Here is a 6,811-nt window from a genome sequence, read left to right as displayed (position 1 = left end):
GACTCCTAGTGGCGTAAAAACGATCTGGGGCAGTCAGAAAAATTCACGGATGTGTTTTATGGCAGCGCACAAACTCCGAAACCCTGTCACCGAAGCGAAGGCCGAGACTGACCACACGAAGTCGAAACTTGGCCAGAACGAAGAGAAGGTTATATCTAAACAGTTATAGCAATTACAGATTGAGGAGGCACGCGAAGAGAAGAAGCCTACCTCGGGTCCAGTAATCTCCATCAGTCTTGACGACAAATGACCTGAGCGATGCGTGGAGATCAGCAGCGACATAACCGAGGAAATTAGGACCGAGCTCATCTCATTTCTCAAGGAGAACATCAATACATTCGCCTGGTCGGCTGAAGATCTACCTGGAGTAAGCATCGACGTAATCTGCCACGAGCTGAATGTTGACCCATCTTTCAAGCCCATCAAGCAGAAGCGAAGAAAATTGGGTCGGGATCGCGCATATGCTGTGAATGCCGAAGTAGAAAAACTCTTGAAGATCGGCTCGATCTCCGAAGCAAGATACCCGGACTGGTTAGCAAATCCTTTCATAGTAAAAAAGAAGAACGGCAAGTGGAGAGTTTGCGTCGACTTCACCGACCTGAACAAAGCTTGTCCTAAAGACAGTTTTCCGCTCCCACATATCGATCGCTTAGTGGAAGTAACTACGGGAAATAAGTTGCTATCGTTCACGGATGCTTTCGCGGGATACAATCAGATTCTCATGCATCCCGATGATCGCGAGAAGACAGCATTTATCACAGACCCAGGTATTTACTGCTATAAAGTCATGCCCTTCGGACTCAAGAACGCTGGCGCAACGTATCAACGGCTCGTCAACAGGATGTTCTCCGAGCAGCTCAGGAAAACGATGGAAGTTTACATCGACGATATGCTAGTCGAATCCCTCGAAGAAAACGACCACATAGCCCATCTACGCGACTGTTTTCGCCAGCTCAACAAGCACAACATGAAGCTCAACCCGGCAAAATGTCGTTTCGCGGTAAAGTCGGGTGAGTTCCTAGGATATCTCGTAACCCACCGAGGCATCGAGGCAAATCCAAAGCAAATTGATGCCCTACTGAACATGCCCTCACCGCAGAACAAACGCGAAGTTCAACGCCTCACCGGGAGAGTCGCAGCCCTGAACCGATTCATCTCACGGTCTACCGAACAAATGCTTGGCTTTCTACGATACTCTGCGCAGCAACAAGAAATTCGAATGGACCGGTCGCTGCGAAGAAGCTTTTCAGGAACTGAAGAAGTACCTGGCTAATCAACCGGTGTTAGCAAAACCAGTCCCGGGTGAGCCATTATTTCTATACATCGCAGTTTCGGATACAACAATAAGTGGAGTCATAGTCAGAGAAGACAGAGGCGAGCAGAAGCCAATATTCTATGTCTTGCAAACTTTCACCGACGCAGAAAAACGCTACCCGGTAAACTGAAAAGCTCGCTTTTGCCGTAGTAATGTCAGCTCGGAAGTTACGACCGTATTTCCAGTCTCACTCGATCATCGTCATGGCGCCCATGTCACTCCGAACTATCTTGCAAAGTCCGAGCCAGTTTGGACGCCTGGCCAAGTGGGCAGTAGAACTCAGTGAGTACGATATTGAATACAGGAACAAAACATGCGCAAAATCTCAGGTCTTCGCCGAATTTATCATCGAACTGCCGATGGAAAATGCTCGAGAAGAGTCGCCCGACGCTGTTTGGATCCTCCACGTCGACGGCTCATCCTCAAAACAAGGTTCTGGCGTCGGAATCCGCTTAGCATCACCAGAGGGTGAAATCCTTGAACAATCTTTTCGGCTAAATTTCGACGCGACTAACAATGTGGCAGAGTATGAAGCACTGATAGCAGGACTTAAGCTGGCTCGGGGACTTAAGATCAACAAGCTGCGAGCCTTTTGCGACACCCAACTCGTGGCCAATCAATTCAATAAAGAATACGCGGCTTGCGACAAACGAATGGAAGCGTATCTTGCTCTCACACAAGACTTGGCGAAACAGTTTGGAGAGTTCGAGTTAACCAGAATCCCGCGAGGTGAGAACACATCGGCCGATGCCTTAGCAGCTCTAGCTTCAACATCCGACCCAAATCTAAAGAGGATCATACCGGTAGAGTTCATCGAAAAGCCGAGCATTGAAGACAGTAGCGAAGATCAAGTACTAACGGCTCGGGAAACGGAGGACCTAGATGAAATAGACACCGAACCGCTAGACCAACAAACTGCAGACACAACCAAGCCCGAATACAAAAGTGATGCCAAATGGATCGGAGCCATCCGAAGCTACATAGCCGATGGAGAAGTTCCTACTGAAAAATAGGCAGCTCGGAAGCTTAAGGCAAAAGCGGCTCGGTATACTCTGATCGACGGAGAACTCTTTAAGTGGCGGTTCTCTGGACCCCTGCTAATATGCGTCGAAGGCAACGAAGCTCGGAGAGTCATGGAAGAAATACACGGCGGATCTTGCGGAAATCACTCTGGCAGGAGAGCCCTAGCCATAAAGGTCAAACGCCATGGATACTTTTGGCCGACGATGGTCAAAGACTGCGAGAAGTTTTCTCAACGGTGCGACAAGTGCCAGAGATACGCACCAACTATTCATCGACCCGCCGAGCTCCTCTCTTCCATCACCTCGCCTTATCCCTTCATGCGCTGGTCCATGGACATTATCAGACCTTTACACAACTCCAAGCAGAAGAAGCTCGTCCTCGTACTAACAGACTACTTCTCCAAATGGATCGAGGCAGACTCCTATGCCAGCATCAAAAACGCATAAGTCGAGAACTTTGTCTGGAAGAACATCATATGCCGCCACGGGATACCTTACGAGATCGTTACAGACAACGGATCGCAGTTCATTTCGGCTCGATTCGAAGGATTCTGTGAGAAATAGGGAATTCGCCTCAGCAAGTCTACGCCTCGGTATCCTCAGGGAAACGGACAGACAGAAGCAGCGAACAAAAAGATTCTCGACGGAATAAAGAAACGCCTCGACGCGAAGAAAGGCCGCTGGGCCGACGAATTGGAAGGAGTACTATGGTCGCACAGAACCACGCCGCGACGGGCCAGGGGAGAAACACCTTTCGCCCTCGTCTACGGCACGGAGTGTCTGATTCCCACCGAAGCTGAGATCCCGGGAATAAGAAGACGTTTGCTCCCCGAGCAAGAAAATGTCAACACTCAGATGATGCTGGACGAACTGGACTTGATTGACGAAAGAAGAGATTCAGCTTTGGTCCGAATGCAGAACTATCAGAATGCTACAGCTCGGTACTACAATGCTCACGTTAAGCATCGCCGCTTCCACGAAGGTGATCTCGTACTGCGCAAAGTTTTCCAGAATACTGCCGAACAGAACGTAGGTAAGCTCGGCGCAAATTGGGAAGGACCTTACACGATCGCAAAGGTGATCTGTCCCGGCGTCTACGAGCTCATTAACATGAACGGTAAAGCGGTACCTAGATCCTGGAACGCAATGCATCTAAGGAAATATTATCGCTAAGAACCTAAGGTACGCATATACTTGAACTACGGGGTGGCTTAATCCCTGAAAAGGGTACGTAGGCAGCTTGTCCTCGGACGAGTTCAGCTACCCCCCCTAATTAAAAAAGGGGGGAGTGGGTCCGTATACATAATACTCCCACTGAACTTTGTAACTAATTTTTAAATTTTACCCTCGGCGTCTATCCTGAAAGTCACCTCGGAAACTTTTATGGTCATCTTATCGACCTATAAAGCTAAAAGTTCGTTCGGACGATGGCCACGTCCTCGGACAGAAAAGCTCATTTCACCGCCTCGGTTACAGCGCGCTATATAAGCATTCAAGACAATTCGGTCGGAGATATCTGGCCACAAAGAAATTGTCTTCAGAAAACCCAGTTGACTTCGACACTGGTACCCCAGTTCGCTTCTAAGCACTGGCAATCGACTATATCAACTCGGGTCACAACCGATAAAGATTAGTCCCATGTGACCAAAACCCAGTTACCTTAACACTGGTGAACGATCCATTTCACTTTCAGCTCGGAAGTTGAAACGGTTCGGGAGAAACCCAGTTACCTTAACACTAGTACGCTATTCGTCATCACGGTTCGGAGGTTAAAACGGTTCAGAAAAATTTAACTTCTCGACGAACAAGTCATACTTACGAAACCCAGTTACTTAACATTGGTAACGAATTTAGTTCGAAAACATCTCAAGACAAGAAAATTCAAATACTTGAAGAAACACGCGTTCAAGTGGATAAAGCCATCCAGGCGTAAGTTTTTACAAAGACAAGGTTATTAAAACAAAACAAATAAGGGAACGCCTCGGGCTCATTCGTCCCTCTCTTCATCTGAAACCTGTCTGGCCTCGGAGTTCAGATTTGTGCCCGCCTGATCGATCACTCCAACATCGACCGCATCACTCTCTACCGACCTATTCCCCAGGCCATCATGAGTAGAGTCGGGAGATACCGAAGAGACTTTCAAACTTCCCAGAAGCTCGGCCCCCAGCCTAGCATACTCAGCCTCGGCATCTCCATACTCCTCCTTCCATTTGGCGACCTCGAGCTTTTCATCTTCGATCTTTTCCCCGGATTCAAGCGCTTCGATCAGCTCGGCGTTGGCTTTCGCTTGAGAAAAGTATATGTACCGCTCGGAGACTTTGTCGAATTCAGCCAATTTCGCCTCGGTCATCTTGACCTTCTTGACAAACTCCCCGGCGATCTTTCGCTCACCAGCCTTCTTCGCTCGAGCCACCTCAGTCTCACGAAGAGCCTTCTCCTCGACAAGCAGACGCCTGAGTCTCTCAATTTCCGCTTCAGCCTTCCGACGGACACGGACACTCTCCTCAGTTTCTCTTCGCCTCGCGTCCTGCTTGGCAGCAACCAGCGCCTCGACAGTCCTTGCCGCTGCAACTGCCTCGGCAACCTTTCTCTCGGTTTCACTCCGAACAACCTCGAATCGCTACTGAGCCGCTGCGTGCTCACGAGCCACACAATCGTAAGAATGAACCATAGTGTTCATCGAGGAGAAGGCCTGGAGAATAAAGCAGTCACGTTAAAACATGAAACAAGGCTACCTTATACAGAAAGGGACTCAAACGCGTACCTTTAAGAAATTGGCCGCAGTCTCACCGTACCGTTCCGCCTCGACTAAACCCTCTGGGGCTGGAAGCAATGGCCAGGCGCAAGAAGTGATGAGGTTGGCAGAAGCAACCTTGTCTTTATAAATTGGCCGAGAGGAGCTGTGAGCTCTCTTCGACCCCTTGCGCGCATCCCCGGAATGTTCCCCTCGGGGACGTTTTCTCTTAGACTTAGTCTGCCCTCCGGCTCGCAGACCAACCACAAGCGTATTCCCCACCTCGGGAGCTCGGCCGGCAGTATCGCTAATCGGGATACCCTCAGGCACCTCGGGATGAGCCGTAGCAACGGCTAGGTCGACCCCCGATCCCGCTGGATCGACCATCACCTCAGGGTCAACGGTCACCTCGTTTCCCCCAGTCGCCTCGGGTAGGGTTAAAGGCCCAAAAGCCGCCTTGATCGCCCTCTCCTCTTCGCGCGCCTTCTTCTCGGCGGCCTTCCTTTCCCTCAAAGACATCTTCACTCCTTGCATCTCTGTCAAAAAATTTAGCCGCTGGTCCGAAGAAGATGAAGAAGTAGAACAGGACGCACCGTGAAGAACCCTTAAAGCTTTTTCGATCCTCTCTTAAGAGAAGTGCTTGATCCAGTGACACTTCCGAGCAGCCAACTCCTCGCGTACACTGAAAAGGTCCTCGGGAATATGATCCAAGAAGCTCGGGCCTCGATCTGCAAAAAAGAAAGATCAAGGCGAATTAATCAAGGCAATCAAGTTGTAGTACAAAACAAGCAGAAATCTCGGAAAAACTACCAATCTTTCTCCATTTCCCAATCATTTTCTCAAGGCAGCCCTCGGGAACACAGTCTTCGTCAAGGGCAACGAAGAAAAAATGGTCGGTGTACTTCTCATCCTTGCTCGGGAAGCCACCAATAACCCTTCTCCTCGGGCTAGGAGAGATATAATACCTCTCCATCGCACAGCCCGGAACACGTCGAATCTCCAGCAGATTCCTCAGATGATCAAGGCCGATATTGTTGTACGTCTCGATCCCGCGCACTAGAATCCCGACCAAATGGCGAAGGCCTCGGGTCATAATCTGGGCCAAAGCAAGTTTGTACGACCATAGATACTCGATGATTGGCCTCGGGATTGGAAACCAGAGGAAGCAGAAGTAGAAGAATCCTTTGTACAAGGTAAAGAACCCCTCGGGAGGATCATCGGCTCTCTCATTAGGGGTCGGCAACCGGAGAGTCACCCCTTCGCTGAAGTTAAAACGCGCCTTTAGGTGTCGAAGAGAGTCTGAAGTCGACAGAGTGGAACCGGGAGGATCAGGTTTTTTCACTTTCTTGGCTCGGGTCTTCTTTTTCTGAGCCATGGCACCTTGAATCGCCAGCTGAAGCAGCCTGGCTCCCTCCTCGGGATCATAGGTAACCGTCTCACCCTTCACCTCGGGCAAAAACGGCAGCTCGGGCTCATCCTGCCAATGAGAAACCCCAGCCTCATCAGAAGTCAGAGGACGTGTCCTCCTCCTATTCAAAACTGCTTCGGGGTCGTCGGGTAGATCCTCGTCCCGAGCCATGTCGGCGATTGTATCTTCCTGAGCCACAAACTGGCTCGGAATCTCTTGACTTCCAGATGATGTTTCCGCATCACCACTTGACTCAGATCGATCTGACAAACTGGCCTCGGGCCCATCAGAGCTACTCCAAACCATGTTTCGTTTATGGACCGGAATATTCT

This window comes from Arabidopsis lyrata, assembly GCF_000004255.2.
Source record: "Arabidopsis lyrata subsp. lyrata unplaced genomic scaffold ARALYscaffold_43, whole genome shotgun sequence".
Lineage (NCBI taxonomy): Eukaryota > Viridiplantae > Streptophyta > Magnoliopsida > Brassicales > Brassicaceae > Arabidopsis > Arabidopsis lyrata.
This window is presented reverse-complemented; position numbering follows the sequence as displayed.